At 39.6% G+C, this 15,887-nt stretch overlaps 1 pseudogene; it reads left to right on the top strand.

Moving 5' to 3' along the window:
• LOC127631270 (calcineurin-binding protein cabin-1-like) overlaps positions 1-15,887 on the top strand; it is a 95,427-nt pseudogene that overhangs the window by 17,953 nt on the left and 61,587 nt on the right.

Below are 15,887 nucleotides of genomic sequence, written 5' to 3'. Positions count from 1 at the left end.
AATAGCTGGTTTTATATTTTAAGGAAGGGGGTCCCTCGGAAAAGGGGATCATCATATTTGGGGGGTCCTTGATAGCAAAACAATTTTTCCGAGCACCTGGTTTTGATCTCTATCCCTTAAAAAATCCCACAGGCACTGTAGAGGACAAGAATATGGAGATCATCTTTGCCACTCTGTCTCAAGGGTCCTCAGTCAAGCAAGAGTCTTCAGACAACACCTTATCCATCACCTCTCCTGAGGCCTCTGTCCCCAAAACTCCTACCACAGACATGCCCAACCATCCTCCAGCTTTGCTTCTGCACACTACCACACCACACAAATCCCACCCACTGACGGGTACCTCCAGCGAGGGCAAGCGGAAACCAGAGCCCCTCCCCCATTGGAGGTGATTGAGGTGCCCAAGTGTCTGCCGGTTGGTCGGGAAGAGCAGAGGAAGACACTGGTAGACGTTTATGTGAGGTCTCTCTTACTGTGTTTGAGTCGATTTCCACAACACTACAAGAGCCTGTACCGTCTGACCCACCTGTACGCCTACAGCAAGACACGCAAGGTGCAAACACACACACACACATTTCCCTAGACTTTCACATGTCTGTTTGTCTTTCAAGGGATAATTCACACAAAAATGTTTATATCGTTAGCTGGGTTTTCATTCATAGAAACATTCCATTTCTAAAACTTAGACTAAAGAAAATGCTTATCATTTAATGTTTTCATCGACTACATCATGCGCATAATATTGAGGGAGCCTGCCTTGTCGTAATGGAGCAGCTGACCTCCTTGCTTCGGGGAGAAATGTTTTTGCAGTATTGGAGCAATTGTACATCATTTTATAAAATGCTGCCTGGAGACGGTGCCGAATGCCTGTAAAATCTCATAGAATTAGGGGTTGCAACAGCTGCTATGCCCATATACCACCAGCCTCTATACATATACCTGGGAACCAGCTTTGGGTTAAACACCTCAGAATATCAAGTTCTATCAAAGGCTTTCAAGAATTGTGTTCCTAGGTCTGACCTTTTGTCTGGTTAGCACCATTACATTTACATTTATTCATTTGGCAGACGCTTTTATCCAAAGCGACTTACTTAGCCCTTATTTTGTTTTTTGTTTTTATTGAAAGGATCCCCATTAGCTACAGCCATGCTGCAGCTATTCTTCCTGGGGTCCTGAAAAATATGTACATTAAAAATACAACAAATAAATGGGAAAAAAGAAAAATACACAAACACATACACATATACACATACATATACACGTGTATATACACATATTAACATACATATATCCCCTTATACGGGCATGAAAGATACACATATATAAAAACACATTCTACACATACGCCTATTACATACCTACACATGTGCATGTACATACATATTCACACACATATTAATAAATATAAACAGTCAGATATATTATTTTAATAGATGCTGTTTTACATATAATTTAAATGTATTGACATTATTAGTAAGCATAATATGTTTTGGCAATTTATTACATTCCCTCATACTTCTGAACACAACAGTGTTTTTTATGGCATTTGTTCTTACTATGGGTAAGGTGAAGTTACCTTTAGTTGCATGTCTGGTACTGTACTGATGATTGGCTACACTAAAAGAAAGATGCTTGAACAAAACAGAAGGAAATTTTGAAATAGAAATATTTCTTATGAAAATTAACAGTGAATACAACAGTCTATCTTCAACCAACAACCAATTAAGATCTTTGTGTATTAATATAATATTTCTCCTATAGCTGCACCTAAGTGCTACACGAGCAGCTCTATTCTGTATAAGTTGTAATTTATTCATATATTCACCAGTGACATTTGACCAAACTGCTGGGCAATAGTCGAGGTATGTCAATATTAGTGCTTTCATCGCATAATTCATAATATTTGAAGTAAAAACATTTGCGTGTCTTCTCATAATAGATATACCTCTTCCCATTTTTGCAATAATATTACTAATATGTTTTTTCCACGATAATCTAGAGTCAACTATTACACCCAGCAGTCTGGTCTCATGCACCTGTTCAATAATTGCGTTATTAATTTTAATATTAATTACAGGATTTTGATTAATGTTATAATTTGAACCTACAATCAAGCAGTTAGTTTTTACAGTATTTAATGCCAGTTTATTTAATTTGATCCAATCTGCTACATATTGTAATTCTTTATTTAAAACAGTTTCTAATTCCATTTACGTACTTGCTGATGTATATATATAGTTGAATCATCAGCGTACATGACAATGTTAGCCTTACATAAAATATACGGTAAATCATTAGTAAAAATATTAAATAATAATGGACCCAGACAACTGCCTTGGGGTACTCCACATGTAATATTTCTGATACCTGAGAAACTGCCATTAAAAAACACTGTCTGTGTTCTGTTTGACAAATAACTGTACATCCATGTGATTGCTGATTGCTCAAAACCATAACAAGATAATTTTCTTAATAACAGGTCGTGATCTATGATGTCAAATGCAGCAGAAAAATCTAAAAACACAACACCTGTAATATATCTCTTTTCAGTCTCTCTAAGCCAATCATCAGACATATAAGTCAGTGCAGTGGCAGTGGAGTGACTTTTTCTGTATGCATGCTGAAAATCTGTTAATAAATGATTTGTATAAAAATATTACAGGGACAATCCCCCCGAGCAACCTGGAGTTAAGTGCCTTGCTCAAGGACACAATGGTGGTGGCTGTGGGGATCGAACCAGCAACCTTCTGATTAACAGTTTAGTGCTTTAGACCACTACACCACCACCAATCCACAACACCATTAAGCTGTTGCATACCTATAACAAGTGCACAAATGGTCAAAACACATTATCGTTTTACAAATAAACCGGTTCCATTAATTTAAAGAACATTTTACCTAATGTGAAAATCTTAGTTTAAAATTCACTTAAAAATTGTTGGATGGAAACCCAGCCATTTTCACCAGTAAATGTGTCTCTTTGTGTGTGCTTGAACCCCAGGCCAGGTAACTGGCACCACCCAGAAATAATAAGAGTGTGTTGAAAAATGTGCCCAGTCACCTCATGGGTGCTAAAAGAGAAACAGTGCAAAGCTTAATGCCAGAACACCATGTAACACCACTGACCACTAAACAAACCACTTGTATTTGCATGAAGCCTCTAATGCAGCTGCTACGGTTTGTTTTTGTGTTACGGCTGATATATGGAAGTACATACTGTACATGTTACCACGGGACTAATGGGGACTTCCCACACTTTGGATTTGTGGTCAAGTCATGTAAAAAACCACTGTGCTGTCCTGAAAGAGGTTTTACCTACTACTAGGAATTTAGGATTCCTCTCTGTTAAATAAACCTGCTGAATTCTATGGAGAGCTTAATTCACTCTTTTGACCAGCTATTATAATTAAGCAATAATTTATAGTAGTACACCATGCTATATTGTATGGGTATTTAAAGGAGTGGTTCACACAAAAGTGAAAATACACTTATCATTTACTCACCCTCATGCCATCCCCAGTGTATGGAAGCGCAGCTTAGTTCTAGTGGGAAGACTAGCAGCTGTACATCATTATATCATTAGCTGGGTTTTTCCTAGCCAATAGCATGTAAGCCATTGCTTTATAAGTCTGCTCACAATCTATCACATTGCTGTTTCAGTGTGCTAACCGGCAACCTCCACCACCCCACCACCACCAGTTGAGCCCCGTCCCGCACGGGGGTAGGCTCCTCGCCCCTGCCTCCTATCTCCGGCAGGATACGATGGTTCCGAGTACAACTCCCTCGGACCGTCAGACGGGGCCTACGCCAAAGAGAGACATTACTTTTCTGTTTTACATTCATCAAATAAATGGCATCTTAAACCTCACTCAAGCCAGCGTGTCTTCCCGATGGAAATGACTTTCTTTATTCTGCTGAACACAAACAAAGATTTTTAGAAGAATATTTCGGCTCTATAGGTCCATACAATGCAAGTGAATAGTGGTCAGAGCTTTTGAAGCACCAAAAATCATATAAAGGAAACATAAAAGTAATCCATACGACTCAAGTGGTTACATTTCTATCTTCTAAAGCGATATGATAAGTGCGGTCAAGAAACAGATCAGTATTTAAGTCCTTTTTTAGGATAAATTCTCCTCCCTGCCCAGTATGTGACAATATGCACTAAGAATGCAAATCGCCAAAAAAACAAAAGAAGAATAATGTGAAAGTGGAGATTTGTAGTAAAACTTCCATATTCATAATATAGCATTGCCTTGAGTGTCTTATTGCTTTTATAAATGGTTATTACATAATAAAAATATTAAGGACACAAATTGTCATTTAAATATAATTTTATTATACAAATTAAGTGCCATCATTCTGCTTGAAGATATAGTCCCTGATGAACAATGCATAAAATGTTAAAATGTAAATGAGGAAATTATGAAAAATATTTTTTCCCTACTAGCGTATAACTGGTTGCTGTAAGTACAGTTCATAAACAAATCATTCTTTTAAGCAGTTTCTATAAATTATTTTTCGAACCTATTCACAAAGCATTTGTAAATGCCTGGACTGTGAGTGAGAAGTTATAGCTTTTTGGTGTGGGAACCATAAACAACGCAATGTTTGATGGAGTATTTTCTTCAAACAGTCTTTAAAAATGGTATTGATCCAAGCAAACATAATGAGGATCTAAATTGTGGTGACAGCATTCAATTGGAATGCGTACATTTATATTAAACACAACCAAAACCACTCTATATTATGTAACTTAATTGATCATTGTGAAAAAATACCATATTTGACTAATTATTTGCATATATTTCCCGGGAGTCTCCCGTATTTCACACCCATCTCCCGACCCCTTTCCGTTTTGTTATTTCTCCCGGGAAACTCCCGTAATTTGTATGGCCCAAACCTCATCAATATTTTATTCCAAGGTTGTCCAGTTGCCAGATCTTGTATGAAACGCATCCTACTCACACAATCGACACATCATACAAATTTCAACCTATTTGACCTCAACCTGGCAACCTACAACCCAGTTGCGCCGTTGATATCTGTGCAGGTAGTAGACGTGGGAAGTTGAATCAAGCATCACTGGTAGATGGGAGGCAGGGCTGGACTAGTAATCTGGCATACCGGGCATTTTCCCGGTGGGCCGACGCATTTTGTGGCCGATCAGGGGCGGACTAGCCATTGGGAGAACTGAGCGGGCTGGTGGGTTGTCGTGAAACGGGCCGAATGGGCCGCTATATGCTAAAATGAGCCGCCACCTTATGCAAAACGGACCACAAAAACTCTATATGCAGAAAAGGACAGTGAGCTATTGTATTTAGCCTGCCTCTGCCACCCAAGATAACCTCAGAGGTCTCCTGTACTATGGTACCCAAATGTTAACAGGTTTGATTATTTGTCAATATAGAAAAATGTCTTGGGAACATTTTGGAACGATAACTTTTTTGAACAGGTTCTTTTTAAATGAACCATCTGAACATTGTGCCATTTACAACAATGAGCCTTTCAGCAAACGTTTTGCTAAAATGAATTGAATGCCACAACACAAGTTCTTAAAGTAGTTTAAATAAATTTTTTCCCCATATCACATTGCTTGTCTCCAATATCATATTTGCAGTCAATGTAACAATGACACTGATGCCCATTAGTATTTGTTCGTACAACACATCATAGTGAGTCTTAGTTCTCAATAGTTGTGTGGGTTTTTTTTAGACCGCTTTAGTTTCACATTTCTACTGTAGAAACTGAAAAATAGCATCTGCCTTTGTAGCAAAGAAAGAGTTCTTTTGTGTCTTTTAAAAAATGCAGAAATATTATTTGCAGCACATTGATATCTGTGACTGCTTAATAAAAGAGAAACACTCAGAGAGAAAGCAATGCTTTGTGAGTCTTGTCTCCTTCACCATGTCTGAGGGCAGACTAGTAGCTGCTCTCTGTGATAGTATTGTGCTTAGCATAACCTTTAATATCTAGCCTATTTCTCTCACATGCCTCTTACACACACCATTGCACAGAAAGTTGACTGTTCAAGTGCAGTGAGACAGGATATTGACGGTAAACCCATCTGTAGTGTATTGTAGTTTATGGCTCTGGGTTTTATTTCAGAAACTCCATTCCTTCTTCACCTTTTAAGTATGGCCAAGATTAATAGTAATGGCTGCTTTAGTGTGCACCACTAATTACCTCTTTGCATACTTAAGGATATTCCTTTACATTATTCCTTTGGCCTTTTCTTTGACTGAAAAAGCATTTTTTGTGCAAAATCACCATTGAATGCACAGTTTTGACTTGAACTCAGCCCACAAAGTTATGATAACCTCTACGGCAAAGTGTGTGTGTGTTTTAGACCCTGATAACATTAACTTCTTTCTGAGTCTTGAAATCCCCTTATTTCCTTTCTCTTTGCATTTGAGCTCTTTGAAGACCCTTTCATGCCAAAAGACCCCATAAAGAAAGGCATATATTTAGTCTCCATCCTGCCACACTGAGATGTTGGTCTCTCTGGCTAATCTAAGAGCAGAGGTCATTCAGCTCTGAAATGTAATCACCCTGCCATGACAAGCCAGAGATTTCATATCCACCACAGCACGCTTAATCACGTCTGACTTGTTCCCAAGGCAAAACCGTGGAAATGTAGCTCTCATATTTAATGAATGCGCATGAACTGCATTTGTACAGTGTGAAACGAGGTGTGTGTGTGTGTCCTAATAAAGATGTCAAGCTGCAGTGCTGCTATGTGTTCATTAGTGGTGAATTAATAGTGTGGAAATTGATTTCTCTATGGGATGATGCAGTGTAATTATATTGGAGAGTCACAGGAGCTGCGATTAGAAAGATTTGGTGCCTATTGCTAATCTTTTAGACTCTGCAGTCTAATGGGATCTGTTTCTAGGAGAGGTCGACTGATTTATAATTTTTGCCAATTAATCAGCACCAATAGCTGCTTTTGGAACTATCGGTTATCATCAAAAATCAACCATGGTAGTTTGCTGCCTTTTCCCGTGGATGGCGCTGGAGGGTTCAAGAGTACAACAGCAGCCTCTTGAGGTGAAATATAAACAAACACAGATACCTCCTGGGAATTTATTCTGTCTAAATCTTTCATTATTGACAATATTTATCTTCACTTTAACACATATTTTATTTTGATTAGATAATCAAGTGTTCTAAATTAAAGCGAGGGCATGAAAAGAAAAAATGTGACTATATGGAAATGTGCCCCGTCAGCACATACATCGTGTCTCCATCTTCATATCTTGTGAATGGACATTATTGTATGTTTATTTACAGTTAAAGTCAAACTCAGACATCATACCAATCAGGAAGGAGACTCATTCTGTCTCCTAGAGATGAACGTAGTTTGGTGCAAATCAATCACAGAACAACAGCAAAGGCCCTTGTGAAGATACTGAAGGAAACGGGTAGACAAGTATCTATATCCACAGTAAAATGAGTCCTATATTGACATAACCTGAACAGTTGCTCAGTAAGGAAGCAGCCACTGCTCCAAAACCACCATTAAAAAGCCTGATTACAGTTTGCAAGAGTACATGGGGACAAAGATCTTAATTTTTGGAGAAATGTCCTCTGGTCTGATGAAACTAAAATTGAACTGTTTGGCCATAATGACCTTAGTTATGTTTGAAAGAAAAAGGGTGAGGCTTGCAAGATGAAGAACACCATCCCAACCATGAAGCATGATGGCACCATCATGTTGAGGGGGTGCATTACTGCAGGAGGGACTGATGCGCTTCACAAAATAGATGACATCATGAGGAAAATTACAGTATGTGGATATATTGAAGCAACATCTCAAGACATAAGCAAGAAATTTAAGCTCATCATAAATGGGTCTTCCAAATGGACATTGACCCCAAGCATACCTCCAAAGTTGTGGCAAAATGGCTTAACCTGTTGATATGCAATTTCACCGCACTCAGGAGTGACGTCACTCTGCTTACATTTACAATATAATTTACCGTCTATAAATGTAAATAATGTTAACAAATTATACATCTTTTCAAAGGTCTAAGGGTTCAACATTGCTATCCGATCTCTGTTTCACAATAGCAATGCTTCCATAAACAGCAATTTAGTTATTTGTGCCAGGAGTACAAATGAAAACATGCAATATAAAAACGGGACTTCATACCTTTGTTATGAAAACGCGATCGCCAGATGAATCCAGTTCACCACACTTGGGTCAATTGTCCATGTCAAGCGTTCATTGAAAAACATCCAATAGCACTTTTTACCCATAAAAGTGATACAGCTGAGAAATATTGATATATTCTCCATTGTTTACATGAGATCTCTCCTGAAAGAATTATCCTTAGTCATCGTTCTTCAACAAACTATGCAATCTGAGCAGCATTCATGTTGTAAAACTGTATATGATCTTATATATTAGAGTCTCGTAAACAAAATGAGTCTGTCTCCAAAGTCTATTTTTAAAAATGCGGCGTAGTTTTATTCATAATAGCCAGGAGGTGCGGTCAAATTTTGTGCCGTCTTGAAAGGTGGAGCCTTAATTTTACACTGTACACCGGCAGCGATTTTACAGAGATAAAAGCTTGCAGGAACCAAATTGTTTTTTAGATCATCTTCAAATTTGAAACTTAACTTCTTTAGACTTGTGGCTTTGAGAACATTGTATTTCTGGGTTGTCTTGGCACTTTTATTATTGTTTTTTAGATTATAAAAACATGTTAAGCACAAAATATGTCAATTACTATAAACTTCTCTAAACTTCAGCTTCTCTAACTTTAAAAAATAACAACATATATTAATTCTTGAAACTTGGGAAAAAAAGCCCAAAGTGTCTTTGTAAGGGGGTTAATGATGGGCAAGGAGGAGGCGAGAATCGGCTTGTCAATATAAATAATATTTAATTAAACTCAAAACCAAAACACACAAACATAAACACACACATGACGGACATGACGGACACACATGAAACATAAACACACACATGACGGATATGCCTGTAATTCTCTCTCTCTCGAACCGTCGTCACCGGCGCCTTTATCCCTCGCGCGCCCCATCAGGCCAATTGTGGCGTGCAACATTCTAGCCCGGCCCCGGCCCTCTCTGCTCCACACTCCTCCCGGCGTTACCTCAGGCCGGGGTGCCACCGGCATGACCTACACCCCCCTTTCCTGGGAGGGGCTGCTTGCCCGTCAAGTCATCCCCGCCTTACTCAACCTGGGAGGAGACAGGAGGGGAAAACAACAACAACAAAAAATAGGCGAGGGAAAAGGCCAACACGGTGCGACAGAGAGAGAGAGAGGAGAGAAGAAGCTCACTCACTGGTTCTCTGATGTACCGTCACGTGGTCCTCGAACACTACACCACACTCACTGGCGGATGACAGCCGCTCCTCTCCGGGCGAACCGGAGTCAAATCTCCAACCCCGGCGGACAGGACGCCCCTCCGCTTTTCTGGCGGCACCTGGGGACATTCCTCCGCCCCTGGCAGTGGACCTACCGCGATCGGGGAGTTACTTCCCTCCTCCCCTCGCGGGCGGCGGTCTAACCTTGACCCCTCCATGTTTCTGGGGGACGGCAGGGCACTCCTCCGCCTCTGGCAGTGGCTCCATCGCTCCAGGAGGTCGGGGACTCCAGTCCCCACACGCCCCGCGAACGACGGCCGTTCCCCGCATCCGGGCGGTCAGGCTACTCCGTCACCCGGCAGATGGTAGCAGCGCTCCCCTGGGTGGACGGTTGTGTCGAGGAATCTGCGACGGGCATCCCTCCTCCTTCCCGGGTTTTCGGCACCAATGTAAGGGGGTTAATGATGGGCAAGGAGGAGGCGAGAACCGGCTTGTCAATATAAATAATATTTAATTAAACTCAAAACCAAAACACACAAACATAAACACACACATGACGGACATGCCAGTAATTCTCTCTCTCTCGAACCGTCGTCACCGGCCGCCTTTATCCCTTGCGTGCCCCATCAGGCCGATTGGGGACCGGGCATGCGACATTCTAGCCCACCCGCTCCACAGTCTTCTTTCAAAATATACTACAACTGTGTCCATACTCCAAAGGGTCCAGTAAATACAACCATTTACGTTCGGGTATGTCATTTTCATGGTTTGTGCTAAAAAAGGGGGTGCGTATCAACAGATTAAGTACAACAAAGCTGTCAAAGAGAGGCCATCACAAAACCCTGACCTCAATCCGATAGAATATTTGTGGGCAGAGCAGAAAAAGCTTGTGCGAGCAAGGAGGTCTACAAACCTGACTCAGTTACACCAGTTCTGTCTGGAGGAATGGGGCAAAATTCCAACAACTTATTGTTGAAAAATGGAGTTTAAATGTATTTGGCTAAGGTGTATATAAACTTCTGACTTGAACTGTTTATAACCTTTAATGATTGTTGAGATTTTTTAACATTCAATAAATAAATCGATTTTTAAAACTATCAGCTGATTAATCAGTTATAAACCTTTTCCACCACCATATTTATCAACAAAACCATAGTGGCCGACCACTAGTTTCTAGACTTCAAAACTCTTCCATATTTGCGCGAGTATATTTGAAATAGCATACTGTTAAAGTACTTAAAAAAAAAAAAACATATAATTCAACCACTAATGTGTACTGTGTAGCGATGCATTGATCCAATATCTGGATCAGTATCGACTCTTAAGCTCCGTTCACACTGCGGGCAGCATGTTGCTAGACTTTGCGATGTGTGTCACTGGTGGGCGTTCCTACTGCTGCCGTCACTCTAACATTATTGGTGGACTGGCCATAGTAGCATTTGAAATGCTGTTGACAGATGATACTGCCGATAAAAATTGTTGTCTCTAAAAATGCACATTCTGCTGGAATGAGTGTTTTATATAATCTGCTGCAGTGCTTAATGAATCATATCATTAAACAAGACGAATGTTATGTGAATCAAACTCACTCAGTGTCAACAATGTTTTCAACGCTTCAATTTATTAGACCATAACTATGTATGTGGTTACAGACAAATTATATAGAACAGTGAAATCACTCAGAAACATTTAACTTCTTGCCTGCACTCGAGTCGACTCCAGGATCTCACACTCACCCAGCCTGTAGACAGATGACGTAGGCTCCTCTGTCTTCACTCTTATTGGTAGTCACTCTTAAATGTCGTTCGTCAGCGTTGAAATTGTAAAGTTGAATCAACTTATTTCTCCGGAAATCACTCTGCTCTCATTGAAAATTAATGGGATGGTGTCACTAGTGTTGTGAACGGGGCTTTATAGTGTCCAAATCCAATACTGTGTGTTAATCAAGGAGAACCATACAAGCATCATTAAAAAAGTAGTCCATATGACTCATACCTTTTTTTTGTCTCTTGGTGAAAAATTATAACCTAGTGAATGGCAAAAGGCTGTTTAATACATTTTAGGAAATTAGTGCCGTTTTGTCACATACATTGCACACAATGTTTGATAACGCACTGCTGTTTTCAGTTCTCAGAGAGGCTTGCAATATGCGAGCGATCCACAAGAACTACATCTCAGATATAGATGCTCGATAGTTTGGTTTGCTTATAACATGTATTGAGATCAGAACTGGAGCAGCAATTGAAAAGTATGTTAAATAACTGTGAACTAGTTCACAAACAGACACTCTAAAGTTCATTCTACACTTAATGCAAATTTTCATTGAATCGGTTTGAATAGAAACATTGGATTCCTAATGAGCCATTCACACCTGCAGAATCAGAGCGTGCCAACAAAGCAAAAACAAAGTTTTATTGTGTGCATTATAGAGACCCTTAACATTTAAATACGATCATGTTTAAGGGTTTTAAACAAATGTATAACACAAGTATATTTACATGGCAATAATATACAATTAAATAATTGATTTAACAGTCATCATATGTGATTTTATGCTTGGTGGTGGCATGTAATCACTATTGTTTTAACTGTTAACATAATTTTTACTCTCAAATCTTTCTAATCACCTCTCAGACTGTGGATAAATGATAAAACTGCCAGTCAACTTGTCCAGAAGGAGAACTGAAATAGTTTGTGAAAGTTTTTCGAATGTGTTCTTCGTTGAGCAAATCAAAAACAGATTCGTCAGCGCTGCTGCAGCTTGTAAAGTAATCTGTTTTCTTTTACTCAATCTGCTTGTTTAAGAACTTGATTGCTTGTAAACTTGTCGTTCTTCTCATCTGTGATGGTCGGAGGGCTGTCCAGCTGATAGGTGCTTTGTAAAATTGCTTGTTGATTAGAGCCACCTCTGGCAAAGGTATAAATACCACTTGTATTGACAAGTGGTATTTATTGACACCACTTGACAAATATGTTAAGGGCGATCATTCGCTTTTTATGTAAAAGGACCATTTGTCTGCGGTTCAGGTCTCAAAATAGTGTTGCCTTTGGTGTGCTACAGCCTCTAGGTCACTGTTTTCCTGGAGTGTCAAAATAAAAGCCCCAGGATTTTAAAGTTAAAAAATATGTTAAAAAAAAACACAGTACTATTGTTCCCCTGACTCAGTTCAAATCATTACACACTCTCTTGCTCTTTTGCACACAGAGCTGACTGAATATATTTGTGTTTTCACAGAACTTGCAATGGGCACAAGATGTGTTGCTTGGGAGCAGTGTCCCATGGCAACAGCTGAAGCACATGCCCGCACAAGGGCTTTTCTGTGAGCGGAATAAGACCAATCTGTTCAACTGTAAGGTCACAAACACACAGGCAGGCATTCATTTTTTTTTGGTAATACCACACATTGTTTTTGCTTCTACAGCATAGTCCGGCCTGGAGTTGTTAGTGATGTTCAGTATATGTGTGTAGAAGTTTCAAGCAAGTCTGCTGTTCTAACATGTGCGTGATACATATGATCATGAGTTCCTCTGATTCAGTGCTGTAAAATCCCTCTACATTCCCACACACACACACACACACACACACACACACACACACACACACACACACACACACACACACACACACACACACACAAATCCATAGAGATTACAGCCTCCTCACTGAAATGCCAGAAACTGGCTGGATTTACTGTTCTCACTGAACACCATGAGGTAGACAGATGGCATCACGAGTGTGTGTGTGTTTGTTTTGCATTTTGTTTTGTATTTTTGCAGTTTTTTTGCCTAATGACCTTTCGGCACATTTTGGTCTTACAAAAATAAGACCAAAACATTTGTGTGTGTGTCTACTTTTATGTGTGGGTGCATTTGCTCTGAGGAAACACACTGTGGCATCATCAGTATTGGCACATGCCAGTATGAAAACATTTGGTCATCGTGTCTCACTGGGCATCAGAGCTCTGCCCACCAGGATACACCAACCTTGTTCCCACCTGTCCCAGGCTTACGGGAAAATACTCACGCACAAGAGCAGCGATGGTCTAGAGCTCTTGAACTATTTTGAATGAAATTTATTTTATGTTTATTTTAGTTTTATGGGTTTTTTTAGGGTTCCCACCAGTGTTATCATCATTAACTCGCATGAAAATATTTTCAGGTAACTGAAATAAAATAAAAACCTACACAATAGGAAATACTGAAACTAAACACAAATGCATTTTCACAACACCAAAAATAATAATAAAAAAATTACAAATTAATTTGACTCTAATTAAGTTTTTTTTAATTCACAACCGTTATTACCCAAAACATTGAAAATGACACTAGATAACACGAAATGGTCCTGAGAAATTTACATTTAAAAAGATTTAAATTATATCAGTTCATGCATTAAAAAAAATTTAAAATTTAAAAATATATATTTATATATACTTAATAAAAATAAACTGAAACTGAATAATGAAATTATTACAAAATTAAAAATTCTGAACAATAATAAGCCTGGATCCCACAGTTATGGGAAACTTGAAATATCAGGGAATTTTAAATCTGGATTTCCAGGTTATGCAAATGAGTAACATCGTAAAGTCATGTCAATTTCTTCAGGAAATATGTATTTTTGTTGTTTTGCTCTCCTCTAAAATGTTGAATCGGCTAGGTGTTGTTTTAAAACTTCCAATAAGTCACAGTGATAGCATCATTCTTTCTGTTGAGGGAATTATTGGAGACATTTGTGCACTAATAAGCAATACAGTGTGTCCTAACCAGATGTGACGCTCGATAAAAGGTACCTTTTCTACGTTGATCAGAGTTTTTGTCCTAAGCAGCTGTGACACTTACTAGCCGGTTCAGAACAACTTGATTTTGGCCGAGGACTCCCTCTGACGTGGAGATTGGCAAAATAACAAAAGGAGTACCACGTGAGCATAAACAATGGGAATAGACTGAATTAGAATGCGACTCATAAAGTAACTTTGCCCTGTGTATGTATGCGATGGTATATTTATCCCATCTGGGCTTGCCATAGAAAGCATATACCAATACGCAGCTTCATTGAGAAAATGTTTTACGTTTAATGAACAGACTGTTATTAGTATTTTCGCATAGGAAAGTCATGTGCAGTGGTGCATGCTGTGTAGACAGAAAAATTGCTTGTTTCTGGAAACTTATCGCGTCCCTTCTGGTTAGGACACGGTGTAATCGCTTCCATCTATTCATTCAAAAGCTTGGAATCTGACATACAAATGGAAATCTTGGAAAGGTCAAAGAAATTATTTTGTGTTGATTTCATATGGGGGAGCCCTGGTTCACTTTTTCTGAAAAATTAAATGGTTTATTTTAATTTAAAAAAAAAAAAACTGTCTAAAAGAGAGAGAATATTTAGGACATACTGTACATTTGTTGTGTAGTGAATTATATTTAGGCTATCAGTTCACGTTTTCCTCCTAAAAACTGGAGAGGCAGATGCTTTATGTTTTTGAGTGATATGGTTCAGGCTGCTCTTTGCCCTGGGCTCTGGCAGCATTCACTGGCCCAAACGTAAACAGAGTTTAATCCAAACACTTAAACAGAGTTTAATCCAGATCACCCAAACACATTTTCTCTCCCACATCTACACACTCTCAGGCATATGTGCTTACGTTTGTAGCCGCCCACTCTCCTGCTCTCTATGGACCACTGGCCCTCACTACAGCCATTTGCCCAGCAAAAGCTCAACTCTACTGAATACAGGGTAGTTAATGACCGTGCTGCCTGGATCATGTTTCGTGTCCAGCTGTTGTCTAGGTGTAGGATTGGAACAGATGTGTTTTCAGCTGGTTCTTGAATTTTCAGAAGGTAACAACATATCGTTGTACGTGGACGTTCATTCCACCATAGAGGAGCAGAGCCTCTTTGTGATGGGACCATCAGGTGTTGCTCGTTCATAGACAGCAGAGAGCAAGTTGGAGCATAGACCTGAAGAAGTGAATTGAAGTAAGAGGGTGCAGTTCCTTTTGCTGTCCTGAAAGTCAGAGTCAAAGCTCTGAATTTTTTTGCGGGCTGCTACAGGAAGCCAATGGAGTGAAATCAAGAGTGGGGTGACAAGAACCATTTTTGGCTGATTGAAGACCAGACGCGCTACTGCATTCTGGACCATCTGCTGTGGCTTAATTGTGTTAGCTGGAAGGCTAGCCAACAGAGCATTGCAGTAGTTGAATGACCAGAGCTTGGATCAGGAGCTGTGTAGCACAGGGGTCTTCAACCATTTTCAGGCCAAGAACCCCTTGGTGGGTAGGGAGACGGAGCTGGGATCCCCGTTTCATGTTGTATAAAATTGAGTGCTGCGTTTTATGCCTATTAAAAACATGTAAGGTTGGCTACCATATTATTGTATGTATACTTCATGATGTTTACATTGCAAAGCCATTGAAATAATCATTAAATGGTGCCCTGCTGAAAAGATCAGCTAAAACCAGCATAAGCTGGTTGGCTGGTTTTAGCTGGTTGCCCAGCCTTGTCTTAGCTGGTCCGGATGGTCTTTGCTGGTCAGGGTGGTCTTGGCTGGTCAGGATGG

The sequence above is a fragment of the Xyrauchen texanus genome, chromosome 37 (assembly GCF_025860055.1).
Source record: "Xyrauchen texanus isolate HMW12.3.18 chromosome 37, RBS_HiC_50CHRs, whole genome shotgun sequence".
Classification (NCBI taxonomy): Eukaryota; Metazoa; Chordata; class Actinopteri; order Cypriniformes; family Catostomidae; genus Xyrauchen; species Xyrauchen texanus.
The sequence above is the reverse complement of the archived record's forward strand: the minus strand, read 5'-3'. Positions and strand labels throughout refer to the sequence as shown.